We start from the raw sequence: 18,757 nt of genomic DNA, 5'->3' as shown, positions 1-18,757 counted from the left end.
GCATGGCACAAAGTTGGAATCGTTTCTATTTAGTTGCACACTTACTTTTAGTGAGAAGACGCTCCTCTGTCCAAAATGGGATTACCTGAGTCTTCTAGTTTGTATTTATGGATGCATGGCACAAAGTTGGAATCGTTTCGGTTTAGTTGCACACTTCTTCTAGTAAGAAGACACTCCTCTGACCAAAATGGGATTGCCTGAGTCTGGTATGATTCGTGTGACTTCCTTGTTCCTTCACTGATGACTGATTCAGCGAAAAAATACATATAGAGGGGGCACCCGGGATCGAACCGGGGACCTCTCGATCTGCAGTCGAATGCTCTACCACTGAGCTATACCCCCGTCGCATGTGCTGTCACGATAAATGCAGGTAATAACAATCAAGTCAGTAAATGCTCGTGCACAAGACATAACAGTCTGACCGCATCTGACACCCAGCAAAGCATGCTGGGGCTCACGCCATATCCCCACCTTTCTTCCTCCCACATTGTAGGTCTAGTACATTCGGGTTCTCGCAGTCGGGTTCTCCCGGCGTGGGTTCGAATCCCACTTCTGACAACTCTTTTTGTCCTCTTCAACTGTCACCTGTTTGGTATTGTTTTGTCAATCAAAGAAAGTCACCAGCATCCCGTGCCGTCAGAATTAGCTTGGGTATGAACTGAAATTTCTAGTTTGCATTTATGAATGCATGGCACAAAGTTGGAATCGTTTCTTTTTAGTTGCACACTTACTTTTAGTGAGAAGACGCTCCTCTGTCCAAAATGGGATTACCTGAGTCTTCTAGTTTGTATTTATGGATGCATGGCACAAAGTTGGAATCGTTTCGGTTTAGTTGCACACTTCTTCTAGTAAGAAGACACTCCTCTGACCAAAATGGGATTGCCTGAGTCTGGTATGATTCGTGTGACTTCCTTGTTCCTTCACTGATGACTGATTCAGCGAAAAAAAACATATAGAGGCTGCACCCGGGATCGAACCAGGGACCTCTCGATCTGCAGTCGAATGCTCTACCACTGAGCTATACCCCCGTTGCATGTGCTGTCAGGATAAATGCAGGTAATAACAATCAAGTCAGTAAATGCTCGTGCACAAGACATAACAGTCTGACCGCATCTGACACCCAGCAAAGCATGCTGGGGCTCACGCCATATCCCCACCTTTCTTCCTGCCACATCGTAAGTCCAGTACATTCACTTGACGGCGACTTAAATACATTGAACGTTTCACAATACATGCCTTGAAGTCTACATATGCACTTTTTCCGCCCTTAGTAGGGTCTAAACTGGATTTAGGACCATATTTTCAATGTGGGTGGAATGCAATTTCCGTGTCCAAACCAATACATAGGACTCTCGCTGATATACTTTATACAGGTGTGTACAGGCTACCAGCAGTCAGGATGGCCGAGCGGTCTAAGGCGCTGCGTTCAGGTCGCAGTCGGGTTCTCCCGGCGTGGGTTCGAATCCCACTTCTGACAACTCTTTTTGTCCTCTTCAACTGTCACCTGTTTGGTATTGTTTTGTCAATCAAGGAAAGTCACCAGCATCCTGTGCCGTCAGAATTAGCTTGGGTATGAACTGAAATTTCTAGTTTGCATTTATGGATGCATGGCACAAAGTTGGAATCGTTTCTGTTTAGTTGCACACTTACTTTTAGTGAGAAGACGCTCCTCTGTCCAAAATGGGATTACCTGAGTCTTCTAGTTTGTATTTATGGATGCATGGCACAAAGTTGGAATCGTTTCGGTTTAGTTGCACACTTCTTCTAGTAAGAAGACACTCCTCTGACCAAAATGGGATTGCCTGAGTCTGGTATGATTCGTGTGACTTCCTTGTTCCTTCACTGATGACTGATTCAGTGAAAAAAAACATATAGAGGGGGCACCCGGGATCGAACCGGGGACCTCTCGATCTGCAGTCGAATGCTCTACCACTGAGCTATACCCCCGTCACATGTGCTGTCACGATAAATGCAGGTAATAACAATCAAGTCAGTAAATGCTCGTGCACAAGACATAACAGTCTGACCGCATCTGACACCCAGCAAAGCATGCTGGGGCTCACGCCATATCCCCACCTTTCTTCCTGCCACATCGTAGGTCCAGTACATTCGGGTTCTCGCAGTCGGGTTCTCCCGGCGTGGGTTCGAATCCCACTTCTGACAACTCTTTTTGTCCTCTTCAACTGTCACCTGTTTGGTATTGTTTTGTCAATCAAAGAAAGTCACCAGCATCCCGTGCCGTCAGAATTAGCTTGGGTATGAACTGAAATTTCTACTTTGCATTTATGGATGCATGGCACAAAGTTGGAATCGTTTCTGTTTAGTTGCACACTTACTTTTAGTGAGAAGACGCTCCTCTGTCCAAAATGGAATTACCTGAGTCTTCTAGTTTGTATTTATGGATGCATGGCACAAAGTTGGAATCGTTTCGGTTTAGTTGCACACTTCTTCTAGTAAGAAGACACTCCTCTGACCAAAATGGGATTGCCTGAGTCTGGTATGATTCGTGTGACTTCCTTGTTCCTTCACTGATGACTGATTCAGCGAAAAAAAACATATAGAGGGGGCACCCGGGATCGAACCGGGGACCTCTCGATCTGCAGTCGAATGCTCTACCACTGAGCTATACCCCCGTCACATGTGCTGTCACGATAAATGCAGGTAATAACAATCAAGTCAGTAAATGCTCGTGCACAAGACATAACAGTCTGACCGCATCTGACACCCAGCAAAGCATGCTGGGGCTCACGCCATATCCCCACCTTTCTTCCTGCCACATCGTAAGTCCAGTACATTCACTTGACGGCGACTTAAATACATTAAACGTTTCACAATACATGCCTTGAAGTCTACATATGCACTTTTTCCGCCCTTGGTAGGGTCTAAACTGGATTTAGGACCATATTTTCAATGTGGGTGGAATGCATTTTCCGTGTCCAAACCAATACATAGGACTCTCGCTGATATACTTTATACAGGTGTGTACAGGCTACCAGCAGTCAGGATGGCCGAGCGGTCTAAGGCGCTGCGTTCAGGTCGCAGTCGGGTTCTCCCGGCGTGGGTTCGAATCCCACTTCTGACAACTCTTTTTGTTCTCTTCAACTGTCACCTGTTTGGTATTGTTTTGTCAATCAAGGAAAGTCACCAGCATCCCGTGCCGTCAGAATTAGCTTGGGTATGAACTGAAATTTCTTGTTTGCATTTATGGATGCATGGCACAAAGGTGGAATCGTTTCTGTTTAGTTGCACACTTACTTTTAGTGAGAAGACGCTCCTCTGTCCAAAATGGGATTACCTGAGTCTTCTAGTTTGTATTTATGGATGCATGGCACAAAGTTGGAATCGTTTCGGTTTAGTTGCACACTTCTTCTAGTAAGAAGACACTCCTCTGACCAAAATGGGATTGCCTGAGTCTGGTATGATTCGTGTGACTTCCTTGTTCCTTCACTGATGACTGATTCAGTGAAAAAAAACATATAGAGGGGGCACCCGGGATCGAACCGGGGACCTCTCGATCTGCAGTCGAATGCTCTACCACTGAGCTATACCCCCGTCGCATGTGCTGTCACGATAAATGCAGGTAATAACAATCAAGTCAGTAAATGCTCGTGCACAAGACATAACAGTCTGACCGCATCTGACACCCAGCAAAGCATGCTGGGGCTCACGCCATATCCCCACCTTTCTTCCTGCCACATCGTAAGTCCAGTACATTCACTTGACGGCGACGTAAATACATTAAACGTTTCACAATACATGCCTTGAAGTCTACATATGCACTTTTTCCGCCCTTGGTAGGGTCTAAACTGGATTTAGGACCATATTTTCAATGTGGGTGGAATGCATTTTCCGTGTCCAAACCAATACATAGGACTCTCGCTGATATACTTTATACAGGTGTGTACAGGCTACCAGCAGTCAGGATGGCCGAGCGGTCTAAGGCGCTGCGTTCAGGTCGCAGTCGGGTTCTCCCGGCGTGGGTTCGAATCCCACTTCTGACAACTCTTTTTGTCCTCTTCAACTGTCACCTGTTTGGTATTGTTTTGTCAATCAAGGAAAGTCACCAGCATCCCGTGCCGTCAGAATTAGCTTGGGTATGAACTGAAATTTCTTGTTTGCATTTATGGATGCATGGCACAAAGGTGGAATCGTTTCTGTTTAGTTGCACACTTACTTTTAGTGAGAAGACGCTCCTCTGTCCAAAATGGGATTACCTGAGTCTTCTAGTTTGTATTTATGGATGCATGGCACAAAGTTGGAATCGTTTCGGTTTAGTTGCACACTTCTTCTAGTAAGAAGACACTCCTCTGACCAAAATGGGATTGCCTGAGTCTGGTATGATTCGTGTGACTTCCTTGTTCCTTCACTGATGACTGATTCAGTGAAAAAAAACATATAGAGGGGGCACCCGGGATCGAACCGGGGACCTCTCGATCTGCAGTCGAATGCTCTACCACTGAGCTATACCCCCGTCGCATGTGCTGTCACGATAAATGCAGGTAATAACAATCAAGTCAGTAAATGCTCGTGCACAAGACATAACAGTCTGACCGCATCTGACACCCAGGAAAGCATGCTGGGGCTCACGCCATATCCCCACCTTTCTTCCTCCCACATCGTAGGTCTAGTACATTCGGGTTCTCGCAGTCGGGTTCTCCCGGCGTGGGTTCGAATCCCACTTCTGACAACTCTTTTTGTCCTCTTCAACTGTCACCTGTTTGGTATTGTTTTGTCAATCAAAGAAAGTCACCAGCATCCCGTGCCGTCAGAATTAGCTTGGGTATGAACTGAAATTTCTAGTTTGCATTTATGAATGCATGGCACAAAGTTGGAATCGTTTCGGTTTAGTTGCACACTTCTTCTAGTAAGAAGACACTCCTCTGACCAAAATGGGATTGCCTGAGTCTGGTATGATTCGTGTGACTTCCTTGTTCCTTCACTGATGACTGATTCAGCGAAAAAAAACATATAGAGGGGGCACCCGGGATCGAACCAGGGACCTCTCGATCTGCAGTCGAATGCTCTACCACTGAGCTATACCCCCGTCGCATGTGCTGTCACGATAAATGCAGGTAATAACAATCAAGTCAGTAAATGCTCGTGCACAAGACATAACAGTCTGACCGCATCTGACACCCAGCAAAGCATGCTGGGGCTCACGCCATATCCCCACCTTTCTTCCTGCCACATCGTAAGTCCAGTACATTCACTTGACGGCGACTTAAATACATTGAACGTTTCACAATACATGCCTTGAAGTCTACATATGCACTTTTTCCGCCCTTGGTAGGGTCTAAACTGGATTTAGGACCATATTTTCAATGTGGGTGGAATGCATTTTCCGTGTCCAAACCAATACATAGGACTCTCGCTGATATACTTTATACAGGTGTGTACAGGCTACCAGCAGTCAGGATGGCCGAGCGGTCTAAGGCGCTGCGTTCAGGTCGCAGTCGGGTTCTCCCGGCGTGGGTTCGAATCCCACTTCTGACAACTCTTTTTGTCCTCTTCAACTGTCACCTGTTTGGTATTGTTTTGTCAATCAAGGAAAGTCACCAGCATCCCGTGCCGTCAGAATTAGCTTGGGTATGAACTGAAATTTCTAGTTTGCATTTATGGATGCATGGCACAAAGTTGGAATCGTTTCTGTTTAGTTGCACACTTACTTTTAGTGAGAAGACGCTCCTCTGTCCAAAATGGGATTACCTGAGTCTTCTAGTTTGTATTTATGGATGCATGGCACAAAGTTGGAATCGTTTCGGTTTAGTTGCACACTTCTTCTAGTAAGAAGACACTCCTCTGACCAAAATGGGATTGCCTGAGTCTGGTATGATTCGTGTGACTTCCTTGTTCCTTCACTGATGACTGATTCAGCGAAAAAAAACATATAGAGGGGGCACCCGGGATCGAACCGGGGACCTCTCGATCTGCAGTCGAATGCTCTACCACTGAGCTATACCCCCGTCACATGTGCTGTCAGGATAAATGCAGGTAATAACAATCAAGTCAGTAAATGCTCGTGCACAAGACATAACAGTCTGACCGCATCTGACACCCAGCAAAGCATGCTGGGGCTCACGCCATATCCCCACCTTTCTTCCTGCCACATCTTAGGTCCAGTACATTCGGGTTCTCGCAGTCGGGTTCTCCCGGCGTGGGTTCGAATCCCACTTCTGACAACTCTTTTTGTCCTCTTCAACTGTCACCTGTTTGGTATTGTTTTGTCAATCAAAGAAAGTCACCAGCATCCCGTGCCGTCAGAATTAGCTTGGGTATGAACTGAAATTTCTAGTTTGCATTTATGGATGCATGGCACAAAGTTGGAATCGTTTCTGTTTAGTTGCACACTTACTTTTAGTGAGAAGACGCTCCTCTGTCCAAAATGGGATTACCTGAGTCTTCTAGTTTGTATTTATGGATGCATGGCACAAAGTTGGAATCGTTTCGGTTTAGTTGCACACTTCTTCTAGTAAGAAGACACTCCTCTGACCAAAATGGGATTGCCTGAGTCTGGTATGATTCGTGTGACTTCCTTGTTCCTTCACTGATGACTGATTCAGCGAAAAAAAGATATTGAGGGGGCACCCGGGATCGAACCGGGGACCTCTCGATCTGCAGTCGAATGCTCTACCACTGAGCTATACCCCCGTCGCATGTGCTGTCAGGATAAATGCAGGTAATAACAATCAAGTCAGTAAATGCTCGTGCACAAGACATAACAGTCTGACCGCATCTGACACCCAGCAAAGCATGCTGGGGCTCACGCCATATCCCCACCTTTCTTCCTGCCACATCGTAAGTCCAGTACATTCGGGTTCTCGCAGTCGGGTTCTCCCGGCGTGGGTTCGAATCCCACTTCTGACAACTCTTTCTGTCCTCTTCAACTGTCACCTGTTTGGTATTGTTTTGTCAATCAAAGAAAGTCACCAGCATCCCGTGCCGTCAGAACTAGCTTGGGTATGAACTGAAATTTCTAGTTTGCATTTATGGATGCATGGCACAAAGTTGGAATCGTTTCTGTTTAGTTGCACACTTCTTCTAGTAAGAAGACACTCCTCTGTCCAAAATGGGATTGCCTGAGTCTGGTATGATTCGTGTGACTTCCTTGTTCCTTCACTGATGACTGATTCAGCGAAAAAAAACATATAGAGGGGGCACCCGGGATCGAACCGGGGACCTCTCGATCTGCAGTCGAATGCTCTACCACTGAGCTATACCCCCGTCGCATGTGCTGTCAGGATAAATGCAGGTAATAACAATCAAGTCAGTAAATGCTCGTGCACAAGACATAACAGTCTGACCGCATCTGACACCCAGCAAAGCATGCTGGGGCTCACGCCATATCCCCACCTTTCTTCCTGCCACATCGTAAGTCCAGTACATTCACTTGACGGCGACTTAAATACATTAAACGTTTCACAATACATGCCTTGAAGTCTACATATGCACTTTTTCCGCCCTTGGTAGGGTCTAAACTGGATTTAGGACCATATTTTCAATGTGGGTGGAATGCATTTTCCGTGTCCAAACCAATACATAGGACTCTCGCTGATATACTTTATACAGGTGTGTATAGGCTACCAGCAGTCAGGATGGCCGAGCGGTCTAAGGCGCTGCGTTCAGGTCGCAGTCGGGTTCTCCCGGCGTGGGTTCGAATCCCACTTCTGACAACTCTTTTTGTCCTCTTCAACTGTCACCTGTTTGGTATTGTTTTGTCAATCAAGGAAAGTCACCAGCATCCCGTGCCGTCAGAATTAGCTTGGGTATGAACTGAAATTTCTACTTTGCATTTATGGATGCATGGCACAAAGTTGGAATCGTTTCTGTTTAGTTGCACACTTACTTTTAGTGAGAAGACGCTCCTCTGTCCAAAATGGGATTACCTGAGTCTTCTAGTTTGTATTTATGGATGCATGGCACAAAGTTGGAATCGTTTCGGTTTAGTTGCACACTTCTTCTAGTAAGAAGACACTCCTCTGACCAAAATGGGATTGCCTGAGTCTGGTATGATTCGTGTGACTTCCTTGTTCCTTCACTGATGACTGATTCAGTGAAAAAAAACATATAGAGGGGGCACCCGGGATCGAACCGGGGACCTCTCGATCTGCAGTCGAATGCTCTACCACTGAGCTACACCCCCGTCGCATGTGCTGTCAGGATAAATGCAGGTAATAACAATCAAGTCAGTAAATGCTCGTGCACAAGACATAACAGTCTGACCGCATCTGACACCCAGCAAAGCATGCTGGGGCTCACGCCATATCCCCACCTTTCTTCCTGCCACATCGTATGTCCAGTACATTCACTTGACGGCGACTTAAATACATTAAACGTTTCACAATACATGCCTTGAAGTCTACATATGCACTTTTTCCGCCCTTGGTAGGGTCTAAACTGGATTTAGGACCATATTTTCAATGTGGGTGGAATGCATTTTCCGTGTCCAAACCAATACATAGGACTCTCGCTGATATACTTTATACAGGTGTGTACAGGCTACCAGCAGTCAGGATGGCCGAGCGGTCTAAGGCGCTGCGTTCAGGTCGCAGTCGGGTTCTCCCGGCGTGGGTTCGAATCCCACTTCTGACAACTCTTTTTGTCCTCTTCAACTGTCACCTGTTTGGTATTGTTTTGTCAATCAAGGAAAGTCACCAGCATCCCGTGCCGTCAGAATTAGCTTGGGTATGAACTGAAATTTCTACTTTGCATTTATGGATGCATGGCACAAAGTTGGAATCGTTTCTGTTTAGTTGCACACTTACTTTTAGTGAGAAGACGCTCCTCTGTCCAAAATGGGATTACCTGAGTCTTCTAGTTTGTATTTATGGATGCATGGCACAAAGTTGGAATCGTTTCGGTTTAGTTGCACACTTCTTCTAGTAAGAAGACACTCCTCTGACCAAAATGGGATTGCCTGAGTCTGGTATGATTCGTGTGACTTCCTTGTTCCTTCACTGATGACTGATTCAGTGAAAAAAAACATATAGAGGGGGCACCCGGGATCGAACCGGGGACCTCTCGATCTGCAGTCGAATGCTCTACCACTGAGCTATACCCCCGTCACATGTGCTGTCAGGATAAATGCAGGTAATAACAATCAAGTCAGTAAATGCTCGTGCACAAGACATAACAGTCTGACCGCATCTGACACCCAGCAAAGCATGCTGGGGCTCACGCCATATCCCCACCTTTCTTCCTGCCACATCGTAAGTCCAGTACATTCACTTGACGGCGACTTAAATACATTGAACGTTTCACAATACATGCCTTGAAGTCTACATATGCACTTTTTCCGCCCTTGGTAGGGTCTAAACTGGATTTAGGACCATATTTTCAATGTGGGTGGAATGCATTTTCCGTGTCCAAACCAATACATAGGACTCTCGCTGATATACTTTATACAGGTGTGTACAGGCTACCAGCAGTCAGGATGGCCGAGCAGTCTAAGGCGCTGCGTTCAGGTCGCAGTCGGGTTCTCCCGGCGTGGGTTCGAATCCCACTTCTGACAACTCCTTTTGTCCTCTTCAACTGTCACCTGTTTGGTATTGTTTTGTCAATCAAGGAAAGTCACCAGCATCCCGTGCCGTCAGAATTAGCTTGAGTATGAACTGAAATTTCTAGTTTGCATTTATGGATGCATGGCACAAAGTTGGAATCGTTTCGGTTTAGTTGCACACTTCTTCTAGTAAGAAGACACTCCTCTGACCAAAATGGGATTGCCTGAGTCTGGTATGATTCGTGTGACTTCCTTGTTCCTTCACTGATGACTGATTCAGCGAAAAAAAACATATAGAGGGGCACCCGGGATCGAACCGGGGACCTCTCGATCTGCAGTCGAATGCTCTACCACTGAGCTATACCCCCGTCACATGTGCTGTCACGATAAATGCAGGTAATAACAATCAAGTCAGTAAATGCTCGTGCACAAGACATAACAGTCTGACCGCATCTGACACCCAGCAAAGCATGCTGGGGCTCACGCCATATCCCCACCTTTCTTCCTGCCACATCGTAAGTCCAGTACATTCGGGTTCTCGCAGTCGGGTTCTCCCGGCGTGGGTTCGAATCCCACTTCTGACAACTCTTTTTGTCCTCTTCAACTGTCACCTGTTTGGTATTGTTTTGTCAATCAAAGAAAGTCATCAGCATCCCGTGCCGTCAGAATTAGCTTGGGTATGAACTGAAATTTCTAGTTTGCATTTATGGATGCATGGCACAAAGTTGGAATCGTTTCTATTTAGTTGCACACTTACTTTTAGTGAGAAGACGCTCCTCTGTCCAAAATGGGATTACCTGAGTCTTCTAGTTTGTATTTATGGATGCATGGCACAAAGTTGGAATCGTTTCGGTTTAGTTGCACACTTCTTCTAGTAAGAAAACACTCCTCTGTCCAAAATGGGATCGCCTGAGTCTGGTATGATTCGTGTGACTTCCTTGTTCCTTCACTGATGACTGATTCAGCGAAAAAAAACATATAGAGGGGGCACCCGGGATCGAACCGCGGACCTCTCGATCTGCAGTCGAATGCTCTACCACTGAGCTATACCCCCGTCACATGTGCTGTCACGATAAATGCAGGTAATAACAATCAAGTCAGTAAATGCTCGTGCACAAGACATAACAGTCTGACCGCATCTGACACCCAGCAAAGCATGCTGGGGCTCACGCCATATCCCCCACCTTTCTTCCTGCCACATCGTAGGTCCAGTACATTCACTTGACGGCGACTTAAATACATTAAACGTTTCACAATACATGCCTTGAAGTCTACATATGCACTTTTTCCGCCCTTGGTAGGGTCTAAACTGGATTTAGGACCATATTTTCAATGTGGGTGGAATGCATTTTCCGTGTCCAAACCAATACATAGGACTCTCGCTGATATACTTTATACAGGTGTGTACAGGCTACCAGCAGTCAGGATGGCCGAGCGGTCTAAGGCGCTGCGTTCAGGTCGCAGTCGGGTTCTCCCGGCGTGGGTTCGAATCCCACTTCTGACAACTCTTTTTGTCCTCTTCAACTGTCACCTGTTTGGTATTGTTTTGTCAATCAAAGAAAGTCATCAGCATCCCGTGCCGTCAGAATTAGCTTGGGTATGAACTGAAATTTCTACTTTGCATTTATGGATGCATGGCACAAAGTTGGATCCGTTTCTATTTAGTTGCACACTTACTTTTAGTGAGAAGACGCTCCTCTGTCCAAAATGGGATTACCTGAGTCTTCTAGTTTGTATTTATGGATGCATGGCACAAAGTTGGAATCGTTTCGGTTTAGTTGCACACTTCTTCTAGTAAGAAAACACTCCTCTGTCCAAAATGGGATTGCCTGAGTCTGGTATGATTCGTGTGACTTCCTTGTTCCTTCACTGATGACTGATTCAGCAAAAAAAAACATATAGAGGTGGCACCCGGGATCGAACCAGGGACCTCTCGATCTGCAGTCGAATGCTCTACCACTGAGCTATACCCCCGTCACATGTGCTGTCACGATAAATGCAGGTAATAACAATCAAGTCAGTAAATGCTCGTGCACAAGACATAACAGTCTGACCGCATCTGACACCCAGCAAAGCATGCTGGGGCTCACGCCATATCCCCACCTTTCTTCCTGCCACATCGTATGTCCAGTACATTCACTTGACGGCGACTTAAATACATTGAACGTTTCACAATACATGCCTTGAAGTCTACATATGCACTTTTTCCGCCCTTGGTAGGGTCTAAACTGGATTTAGGACCATATTTTCAATGTGGGTGGAATGCATTTTCCGTGTCCAAACCAATACATAGGACTCTCGCTGATATACTTTATACAGGTGTGTACAGGCTACCAGCAGTCAGGATGGCCGAGCGGTCTAAGGCGCTGCGTTCAGGTCGCAGTCGGGTTCTCCCGGCGTGGGTTCGAATCCCACTTCTTACAACTCTTTTTGTCCTCTTCAACTGTCACCTGTTTGGTATTGTTTTGTCAATCAAAGAAAGTCATCAGCATCCCGTGCCGTCAGAATTAGCTTGGGTATGAACTGAAATTTCTACTTTGCATTTATGGATGCATGGCACAAAGTTGGATCCGTTTCTATTTAGTTGCACACTTACTTTTAGTGAGAAGACGCTCCTCTGTCCAAAATGGGATTACCTGAGTCTTCTAGTTTGTATTTATGGATGCATGGCACAAAGTTGGAATCGTTTCGGTTTAGTTGCACACTTCTTCTAGTAAGAAAACACTCCTCTGTCCAAAATGGGATTGCCTGAGTCTGGTATGATTCGTGTGACTTCCTTGTTCCTTCACTGATGACTGATTCAGCAAAAAAAAACATATAGAGGTGGCACCCGGGATCGAACCAGGGACCTCTCGATCTGCAGTCGAATGCTCTACCACTGAGCTATACCCCCGTCACATGTGCTGTCACGATAAATGCAGGTAATAACAATCAAGTCAGTAAATGCTCGTGCACAAGACATAACAGTCTGACCGCATCTGACACCCAGCAAAGCATGCTGGGGCTCACGCCATATCCCCACCTTTCTTCCTGCCACATCGTATGTCCAGTACATTCACTTGACGGCGACTTAAATACATTGAACGTTTCACAATACATGCCTTGAAGTCTACATATGCACTTTTTCCGCCCTTGGTAGGGTCTAAACTGGATTTAGGACCATATTTTCAATGTGGGTGGAATGCATTTTCCGTGTCCAAACCAATACATAGGACTCTCGCTGATATACTTTATACAGGTGTGTACAGGCTACCAGCAGTCAGGATGGCCGAGCGGTCTAAGGCGCTGCGTTCAGGTCGCAGTCGGGTTCTCCCGGCGTGGGTTCGAATCCCACTTCTTACAACTCTTTTTGTCCTCTTCAACTGTCACCTGTTTGGTATTGTTTTGTCAATCAAAGAAAGTCATCAGCATCCCGTGCCGTCAGAATTAGCTTGGGTATGAACTGAAATTTCTACTTTGCATTTATGGATGCATGGCACAAAGTTGGATCCGTTTCTATTTAGTTGCACACTTACTTTTAGTGAGAAGACGCTCCTCTGTCCAAAATGGGATTACCTGAGTCTTCTAGTTTGTTTTTATGGATGCATGGCACAAAGTTGGAATCGTTTCGGTTTAGTTGCACACTTCTTCTAGTAAGAAGACACTCCTCTGTCCAAAATGGGATTGCCTGAGTCTGGTATGATTCGTGTGACTTCCTTGTTCCTTCACTGATGACTGATTCAGCGAAAAAAAACATATAGAGGTGGCACCCGGGATCGAACCAGGGACCTCTCGATCTGCAGTCGAATGCTCTACCACTGAGCTATACCCCCGTCACATGTGCTGTCACGATAAATGCAGGTAATAACAATCAAGTCAGTAAATGCTCGTGCACAAGACATAACAGTCTGACCGCATCTGACACCCAGCAAAGCATGCTGGGGCTCACGCCATATCCCCACCTTTCTTCCTGCCACATCGTAAGTCCAGTACATTCACTTGACGGCGACGTAAATACATTAAACGTTTCACAATACATTCCTTGAAGTCTACATATGCACTTTTTCCGCCCTTGGTAGGGTCTAAACTGGATTTAGGACCATATTTTCAATGTGGGTGGAATGCATTTTCCGTGTCCAAACCAATACATAGGACTCTCGCTGATATACTTTATACAGGTGTGTACAGGCTACCAGCAGTCAGGATGGCCGAGCGGTCTAAGGCGCTGCGTTCAGGTCGCAGTCGGGTTCTCCCGGCGTGGGTTCGAATCCCACTTCTGACAACTCTTTTTGTCCTCTTCAACTGTCACCTGTTTGGTATTGTTTTGTCAATCAAGGAAAGTCACCAGCATCCCGTGCCGTCAGAATTAGCTTGGGTATGAGCTGAAATTTCTAGTTTGCATTTATGGATGCATGGCACAAAGTTGGAATCGTTTCTATTTAGTTGCACACTTACTTTTAGTGAGAAGACGCTCCTCTGTCCAAAATGGGATTACCTGAGTCTTCTAGTTTGTATTTATGGATGCATGGCACAAAGTTGGAATCGTTTCGGTTTAGTTGCACACTTCTTCTAGTAAGAAGACACTCCTCTGTCCAAAATGGGATTGCCTGAGTCTGGTATGATTCGTGTGACTTCCTTGTTCCTTCACTGATGACTGATTCGGCGAAAAAAAACATATAGAGGGGGCACCCGGGATCGAACCAGGGACCTCTCGATCTGCAGTCGAATGCTCTACCACTGAGCTATACCCCCGTCGCATGTGCTGTCAGGATAAATGCAGGTAATAACAATCAAGTCAGTAAATGCTCGTGCACAAGACATAACAGTCTGACCGCATCTGACACCCAGCAAAGCATGCTGGGGCTCACGCCATATCCCCACCTTTCTTCCTGCCACATCGTAAGTCCAGTACATTCACTTGACGGCGACTTAAATACATTGAACGTTTCACAATACATGCCTTGAAGTCTACATATGCACTTTTTCCGCCCTTGGTAGGGTCTAAACTGGATTTAGGACCATATTTTCAATGTGGGTGGAATGCATTTTCCGTGTCCAAACCAATACATAGGACTCTCGCTGATATACTTTATACAGGTGTGTACAGGCTACCAGCAGTCAGGATGGCCGAGCGGTCTAAGGCGCTGCGTTCAGGTCGCAGTCGGGTTCTCCCGGCGTGGGTTCGAATCCCACTTCTGACAACTCTTTTTGTCCTCTTCAACTGTCACCTGTTTGGTATTGTTTTGTCAATCAAGGAAAGTCATCAGCATCCGTGCCGTCAGAATTAGCTTGGGTATGAACTGAAATTTCTAGTTTGTATTTATGGATGCATGGCACAAAGTTGGAATCGTTTCTATTTAGTTGCACACTTACTTTTAGTGAGAAGACGCTCCTCTGTCCAAAATGGGATTACCTGAGTCTTCTAGTTTGTATTTATGGATGCATGGCACAAAGTTGGAATCGGTTCGGTTTAGTTGCACACTTCTTCTAGTAAGAAGACACTCCTCTGTCCAAAATGGGATTGCCTGAGTCTGGTATGATTCGTGTGACTTCCTTGTTCCTTCACTGATGACTGATTCAGCGAAAAAAAACATATAGAGGGGGCACCCGGGATCGAACCGGGGACCTCTCGATCTGCAGTCGAATGCTCTACCACTGAGCTATACCCCCGTCACATGTGCTGTCACGATAAATGCAGGTAATAACAATCAAGTCAGTAAATGCTCGTGCACAAGACATAACAGTCTGACCGCATCTGACACCCAGCAAAGCATGCTGGGGCTCACGCCATATCCCCACCTTTCTTCCCGCCACATCGTAAGTCCAGTACATTCACTTGACGGCGACGTAAATACATTAAACGTTTCACAATACATTCCTTGAAGTCTACATATGCACCTTTTCCGCCCTTGGTAGGGTCTAAACTGGATTTAGGACCATATTTTCAATGTGGGTGGAATGCATTTTCCGTGTCCAAACCAATACATAGGACTCTCGCTGATATACTTTATACAGGTGTGTACAGGCTACCAGCAGTCAGGATGGCCGAGCGGTCTAAGGCGCTGCGTTCAGGTCGCAGTCGGGTTCTCCCGGCGTGGGTTCGAATCCCACTTCTGACAACTCTTTTTGTCCTCTTCAACTGTCACCTGTTTGGTATTGTTTTGTCAATCAAGGAAAGTCATCAGCATCCGTGCCGTCAGAATTAGCTTGGGTATGAACTGAAATTTCTAGTTTGTATTTATGGATGCATGGCACAAAGTTGGAATCGTTTCTATTTAGTTGCACACTTACTTTTAGTGAGAAGACGCTCCTCTGTCCAAAATGGGATTACCTGAGTCTTCTAGTTTGTATTTATGGATGCATGGCACAAAGTTGGAATCGGTTCGGTTTAGTTGCACACTTCTTCTAGTAAGAAGACACTCCTCTGTCCAAAATGGGATTGCCTGAGTCTGGTATGATTCGTGTGACTTCCTTGTTCCTTCACTGATGACTGATTCAGCGAAAAAAAACATATAGAGGGGGCACCCGGGATCGAACCGGGGACCTCTCGATCTGCAGTCGAATGCTCTACCACTGAGCTATACCCCCGTCACATGTGCTGTCAGGATAAATGCAGGTAATAACAATCAAGTCAGTAAATGCTCGTGCACAAGACATAACAGTCTGACCGCATCTGACACCCAGCAAAGCATGCTGGGGCTCACGCCATATCCCCACCTTTCTTCCCGCCACATCGTAAGTCCAGTACATTCACTTGACGGCGACGTAAATACATTAAACGTTTCACAATACATTCCTTGAAGTCTACATATGCACCTTTTCCGCCCTTGGTAGGGTCTAAACTGGATTTAGGACCATATTTTCAATGTGGGTGGAATGCATTTTCCGTGTCCAAACCAATACATAGGACTCTCGCTGATATACTTTATACAGGTGTGTACAGGCTACCAGCAGTCAGGATGGCCGAGCGGTCTAAGGCGCTGCGTTCAGGTCGCAGTCGGGTTCTCCCGGCGTGGGTTCGAATCCCACTTCTGACAACTCTTTTTGTCCTCTTCAACTGTCACCTGTTTGGTATTGTTTTGTCAATCAAGGAAAGTCATCAGCATCCCGTGTCGTCAGAAATAGCTTGGGTATGAACTGAAATTTCTAGTTTGTATTTATGGATGCATGGCACAAAGTTGGAATCGTTTCTATTTAGTTGCACACTTACTTTTAGTGAGAAGACGCTCCTCTGTCCAAAATGGGATTACCTGAGTCTTCTAGTTTGTATTTATGGATGCATGGCACAAAGTTGGAATCGGTTCGGTTTAGTTGCACACTTCTTCTAGTAAGAAGACACTCCTCTGTCCAAAATGGGATTGCCTGAGTCTGGTATGATTCGTGTGACTTCCTTGTTCCTTCACTGATGACTGATTCAGCGAAAAAAAACATATAGAGGTGGCACCCGGGATCGAACCAGGGACCTCTCGATCTGCAGTCGAATGCTCTACCACTGAGCTATACCCCCGTCACATGTGCTGTCACGATAAATGCAGGTAATAACAATCAAGTCAGTAAATGCTCGTGCACAAGACATAACAGTCTGACCGCATCTGACACCCAGCAAAGCATGCTGGGGCTCACGCCATATCCCCACCTTTCTTCCTGCCACATCGTAAGTCCAGTACATTCACTTGACGGCGACGTAAATACATTAAACGTTTCACAATACATTCCTTGAAGTCTACATATGCACTTTTTCCGCCCTTGGTAGGGTCTAAACTGGATTTAGGACCATATTTTCAATGTGGGTGGAATGCATTTTCCGTGTCCAAACCAATACATAGGACTCTCGCTGATATACTTTATACAGGTGTGTACAGGCTACCAGCAGTCAGGATGGCCGAGCGGTCTAAGGCGCTGCGTTCAGGTCGCAGTCGGGTTCTCCCGGCGTGGGTTCGAATCCCACTTCTGACAACTCTTTTTGTCCTCTTCAACTGTCACCTGTTTGGTATTGTTTTGTCAATCAAGGAAAGTCACCAGCATCCCGTGCCGTCAGAATTAGCTTGGGTATGAGCTGAAATTTCTAGTTTGCATTTATGGATGCATGGCACAAAGTTGGAATCGTTTCTATTTAGTTGCACACTTACTTTTAGTGAGAAGACGCTCCTCTGTCCAAAATGGGATTACCTGAGTCTTCTAGTTTGTATTTATGGATGCATGGCACAAAGTTGGAATCGTTTCGGTTTAGTTGCACACTTCTTCTAGTAAGAAGACACTCCTCTGTCCAAAATGGGATTGCCTGAGTCTGGTATGATTCGTGTGACTTCCTTGTTCCTTCACTGATGACTGATTCGGCGAAAAAAAACATATAGAGGGGGCACCCGGGATCGAACCAGGGACCTCTCGATCTGCAGTCGAATGCTCTACCACTGAGCTATACCCCCGTCGCATGTGCTGTCAGGATAAATGCAGGTAATAACAATCAAGTCAGTAAATGCTCGTGCACAAGACATAACAGTCTGACCGCATCTGACACCCAGCAAAGCATGCTGGGGCTCACGCCATATCCCCACCTTTCTTCCTGCCACATCGTAAGTCCAGTACATTCACTTGACGGCGACTTAAATACATTGAACGTTTCACAATACATGCCTTGAAGTCTACATATGCACTTTTTCCGCCCTTGGTAGGGTCTAAACTGGATTTAGGACCATATTTTCAATGTGGGTGGAATGCATTTTCCGTGTCCAAACCAATACATAGGACTCTCGCTGATATACTTTATACAGGTGTGTACAGGCTACCAGCAGTCAGGATGGCCGAGCGGTCTAAGGCGCTGCGTTCAGGTCGCAGTCGGGTTCTCCCGGCGTGGGTTCGAATCCCACTTCTGACAACTCTTTTTGTCCTCTTCAACTGTCACCTGTTTGGTATTGTTTTGTCAATCAAGGAAAGTCATCAGCATCCGTGCCGTCAGAATTAGCTTGGGTATGAACTGAAATTTCTAGTTTGTATTTATGGATGCATGGCACAAAGTTGGAATCGTTTCTATTTAGTTGCACACTTACTTTTAGTGAGAAGACGCTCCTCTGTCCAAAATGGGATTACCTGAGTCTTCTAGTTTGTATTTATGGATGCATGGCACAAAGTTGGAATCGGTTCGGTTTAGTTGCACACTTCTTCTAGTAAGAAGACACTCCTCTGTCCAAAATGGGATTGCCTGAGTCTGGTATGATTCGTGTGACTTCCTTGTTCCTTCACTGATGACTGATTCAGCGAAAAAAAACATATAGAGGGGGCACC

General features: G+C 45.9%; 39 non-coding genes across 39 annotated transcripts in view; 16 read left to right on the top strand and 23 right to left on the bottom strand.

Annotated features, from left to right (window-relative positions):
* Positions 1-270: 270 nt before the first annotated feature.
* Positions 271-342, bottom strand: Trnac-gca (transfer RNA cysteine (anticodon GCA)). Its single transcript has one exon. It is a non-coding gene; the product is annotated as a tRNA-Cys (tRNA).
* Positions 343-956: 614 nt separating this feature from the next.
* On the bottom strand, positions 957-1,028 carry Trnac-gca (transfer RNA cysteine (anticodon GCA)). The gene has a single exon. It is a non-coding gene; the product is annotated as a tRNA-Cys (tRNA).
* Positions 1,029-1,393: 365 nt separating this feature from the next.
* On the top strand, positions 1,394-1,477 carry Trnal-cag (transfer RNA leucine (anticodon CAG)). Its single transcript has one exon. It is a non-coding gene; the product is annotated as a tRNA-Leu (tRNA).
* Positions 1,478-1,875: 398 nt separating this feature from the next.
* Positions 1,876-1,947, bottom strand: Trnac-gca (transfer RNA cysteine (anticodon GCA)). Its single transcript has one exon. It is a non-coding gene; the product is annotated as a tRNA-Cys (tRNA).
* Positions 1,948-2,561: 614 nt separating this feature from the next.
* Trnac-gca (transfer RNA cysteine (anticodon GCA)) lies at positions 2,562-2,633 on the bottom strand. Its single transcript has one exon. It is a non-coding gene; the product is annotated as a tRNA-Cys (tRNA).
* A 365-nt stretch (positions 2,634-2,998) lies between these two features.
* Trnal-cag (transfer RNA leucine (anticodon CAG)) lies at positions 2,999-3,082 on the top strand. Its single transcript has one exon. It is a non-coding gene; the product is annotated as a tRNA-Leu (tRNA).
* A 398-nt stretch (positions 3,083-3,480) lies between these two features.
* Positions 3,481-3,552, bottom strand: Trnac-gca (transfer RNA cysteine (anticodon GCA)). Its single transcript has one exon. It is a non-coding gene; the product is annotated as a tRNA-Cys (tRNA).
* A 365-nt stretch (positions 3,553-3,917) lies between these two features.
* On the top strand, positions 3,918-4,001 carry Trnal-cag (transfer RNA leucine (anticodon CAG)). The gene has a single exon. It is a non-coding gene; the product is annotated as a tRNA-Leu (tRNA).
* Positions 4,002-4,399: 398 nt separating this feature from the next.
* Positions 4,400-4,471, bottom strand: Trnac-gca (transfer RNA cysteine (anticodon GCA)). Its single transcript has one exon. It is a non-coding gene; the product is annotated as a tRNA-Cys (tRNA).
* Positions 4,472-4,972: 501 nt separating this feature from the next.
* On the bottom strand, positions 4,973-5,044 carry Trnac-gca (transfer RNA cysteine (anticodon GCA)). The gene has a single exon. It is a non-coding gene; the product is annotated as a tRNA-Cys (tRNA).
* A 365-nt stretch (positions 5,045-5,409) lies between these two features.
* Positions 5,410-5,493, top strand: Trnal-cag (transfer RNA leucine (anticodon CAG)). The gene has a single exon. It is a non-coding gene; the product is annotated as a tRNA-Leu (tRNA).
* A 398-nt stretch (positions 5,494-5,891) lies between these two features.
* Positions 5,892-5,963, bottom strand: Trnac-gca (transfer RNA cysteine (anticodon GCA)). The gene has a single exon. It is a non-coding gene; the product is annotated as a tRNA-Cys (tRNA).
* A 613-nt stretch (positions 5,964-6,576) lies between these two features.
* Trnac-gca (transfer RNA cysteine (anticodon GCA)) lies at positions 6,577-6,648 on the bottom strand. The gene has a single exon. It is a non-coding gene; the product is annotated as a tRNA-Cys (tRNA).
* Positions 6,649-7,149: 501 nt separating this feature from the next.
* On the bottom strand, positions 7,150-7,221 carry Trnac-gca (transfer RNA cysteine (anticodon GCA)). Its single transcript has one exon. It is a non-coding gene; the product is annotated as a tRNA-Cys (tRNA).
* A 365-nt stretch (positions 7,222-7,586) lies between these two features.
* Trnal-cag (transfer RNA leucine (anticodon CAG)) lies at positions 7,587-7,670 on the top strand. The gene has a single exon. It is a non-coding gene; the product is annotated as a tRNA-Leu (tRNA).
* A 398-nt stretch (positions 7,671-8,068) lies between these two features.
* Positions 8,069-8,140, bottom strand: Trnac-gca (transfer RNA cysteine (anticodon GCA)). Its single transcript has one exon. It is a non-coding gene; the product is annotated as a tRNA-Cys (tRNA).
* A 365-nt stretch (positions 8,141-8,505) lies between these two features.
* Trnal-cag (transfer RNA leucine (anticodon CAG)) lies at positions 8,506-8,589 on the top strand. The gene has a single exon. It is a non-coding gene; the product is annotated as a tRNA-Leu (tRNA).
* A 398-nt stretch (positions 8,590-8,987) lies between these two features.
* Trnac-gca (transfer RNA cysteine (anticodon GCA)) lies at positions 8,988-9,059 on the bottom strand. Its single transcript has one exon. It is a non-coding gene; the product is annotated as a tRNA-Cys (tRNA).
* Positions 9,060-9,424: 365 nt separating this feature from the next.
* Positions 9,425-9,508, top strand: Trnal-cag (transfer RNA leucine (anticodon CAG)). The gene has a single exon. It is a non-coding gene; the product is annotated as a tRNA-Leu (tRNA).
* A 284-nt stretch (positions 9,509-9,792) lies between these two features.
* Positions 9,793-9,864, bottom strand: Trnac-gca (transfer RNA cysteine (anticodon GCA)). Its single transcript has one exon. It is a non-coding gene; the product is annotated as a tRNA-Cys (tRNA).
* A 614-nt stretch (positions 9,865-10,478) lies between these two features.
* Positions 10,479-10,550, bottom strand: Trnac-gca (transfer RNA cysteine (anticodon GCA)). Its single transcript has one exon. It is a non-coding gene; the product is annotated as a tRNA-Cys (tRNA).
* A 366-nt stretch (positions 10,551-10,916) lies between these two features.
* Trnal-cag (transfer RNA leucine (anticodon CAG)) lies at positions 10,917-11,000 on the top strand. Its single transcript has one exon. It is a non-coding gene; the product is annotated as a tRNA-Leu (tRNA).
* A 398-nt stretch (positions 11,001-11,398) lies between these two features.
* Trnac-gca (transfer RNA cysteine (anticodon GCA)) lies at positions 11,399-11,470 on the bottom strand. The gene has a single exon. It is a non-coding gene; the product is annotated as a tRNA-Cys (tRNA).
* Positions 11,471-11,835: 365 nt separating this feature from the next.
* Positions 11,836-11,919, top strand: Trnal-cag (transfer RNA leucine (anticodon CAG)). The gene has a single exon. It is a non-coding gene; the product is annotated as a tRNA-Leu (tRNA).
* Positions 11,920-12,317: 398 nt separating this feature from the next.
* Trnac-gca (transfer RNA cysteine (anticodon GCA)) lies at positions 12,318-12,389 on the bottom strand. The gene has a single exon. It is a non-coding gene; the product is annotated as a tRNA-Cys (tRNA).
* A 365-nt stretch (positions 12,390-12,754) lies between these two features.
* Positions 12,755-12,838, top strand: Trnal-cag (transfer RNA leucine (anticodon CAG)). The gene has a single exon. It is a non-coding gene; the product is annotated as a tRNA-Leu (tRNA).
* A 398-nt stretch (positions 12,839-13,236) lies between these two features.
* Positions 13,237-13,308, bottom strand: Trnac-gca (transfer RNA cysteine (anticodon GCA)). The gene has a single exon. It is a non-coding gene; the product is annotated as a tRNA-Cys (tRNA).
* Positions 13,309-13,673: 365 nt separating this feature from the next.
* Trnal-cag (transfer RNA leucine (anticodon CAG)) lies at positions 13,674-13,757 on the top strand. The gene has a single exon. It is a non-coding gene; the product is annotated as a tRNA-Leu (tRNA).
* Positions 13,758-14,155: 398 nt separating this feature from the next.
* On the bottom strand, positions 14,156-14,227 carry Trnac-gca (transfer RNA cysteine (anticodon GCA)). The gene has a single exon. It is a non-coding gene; the product is annotated as a tRNA-Cys (tRNA).
* Positions 14,228-14,592: 365 nt separating this feature from the next.
* On the top strand, positions 14,593-14,676 carry Trnal-cag (transfer RNA leucine (anticodon CAG)). The gene has a single exon. It is a non-coding gene; the product is annotated as a tRNA-Leu (tRNA).
* Positions 14,677-15,073: 397 nt separating this feature from the next.
* On the bottom strand, positions 15,074-15,145 carry Trnac-gca (transfer RNA cysteine (anticodon GCA)). Its single transcript has one exon. It is a non-coding gene; the product is annotated as a tRNA-Cys (tRNA).
* Positions 15,146-15,510: 365 nt separating this feature from the next.
* Trnal-cag (transfer RNA leucine (anticodon CAG)) lies at positions 15,511-15,594 on the top strand. Its single transcript has one exon. It is a non-coding gene; the product is annotated as a tRNA-Leu (tRNA).
* A 397-nt stretch (positions 15,595-15,991) lies between these two features.
* On the bottom strand, positions 15,992-16,063 carry Trnac-gca (transfer RNA cysteine (anticodon GCA)). The gene has a single exon. It is a non-coding gene; the product is annotated as a tRNA-Cys (tRNA).
* Positions 16,064-16,428: 365 nt separating this feature from the next.
* On the top strand, positions 16,429-16,512 carry Trnal-cag (transfer RNA leucine (anticodon CAG)). Its single transcript has one exon. It is a non-coding gene; the product is annotated as a tRNA-Leu (tRNA).
* Positions 16,513-16,910: 398 nt separating this feature from the next.
* On the bottom strand, positions 16,911-16,982 carry Trnac-gca (transfer RNA cysteine (anticodon GCA)). The gene has a single exon. It is a non-coding gene; the product is annotated as a tRNA-Cys (tRNA).
* Positions 16,983-17,347: 365 nt separating this feature from the next.
* On the top strand, positions 17,348-17,431 carry Trnal-cag (transfer RNA leucine (anticodon CAG)). The gene has a single exon. It is a non-coding gene; the product is annotated as a tRNA-Leu (tRNA).
* A 398-nt stretch (positions 17,432-17,829) lies between these two features.
* On the bottom strand, positions 17,830-17,901 carry Trnac-gca (transfer RNA cysteine (anticodon GCA)). Its single transcript has one exon. It is a non-coding gene; the product is annotated as a tRNA-Cys (tRNA).
* A 365-nt stretch (positions 17,902-18,266) lies between these two features.
* On the top strand, positions 18,267-18,350 carry Trnal-cag (transfer RNA leucine (anticodon CAG)). The gene has a single exon. It is a non-coding gene; the product is annotated as a tRNA-Leu (tRNA).
* A 397-nt stretch (positions 18,351-18,747) lies between these two features.
* The window catches only part of Trnac-gca (transfer RNA cysteine (anticodon GCA)), a 72-nt gene continuing 62 nt past the window's right edge, over positions 18,748-18,757 (bottom strand). The window contains exon 1 of the tRNA in view: positions 18,748-18,757. This exon is cut by the window's right edge and continues 62 nt beyond it. This is a non-coding gene — a tRNA (tRNA-Cys).

This window comes from Haliotis asinina, chromosome 6, assembly GCF_037392515.1.
Source record: "Haliotis asinina isolate JCU_RB_2024 chromosome 6, JCU_Hal_asi_v2, whole genome shotgun sequence".
Classification (NCBI taxonomy): domain Eukaryota; kingdom Metazoa; phylum Mollusca; class Gastropoda; order Lepetellida; family Haliotidae; genus Haliotis; species Haliotis asinina.
The sequence above is the reverse complement of the archived record's forward strand: the minus strand, read 5'-3'. Positions and strand labels throughout refer to the sequence as shown.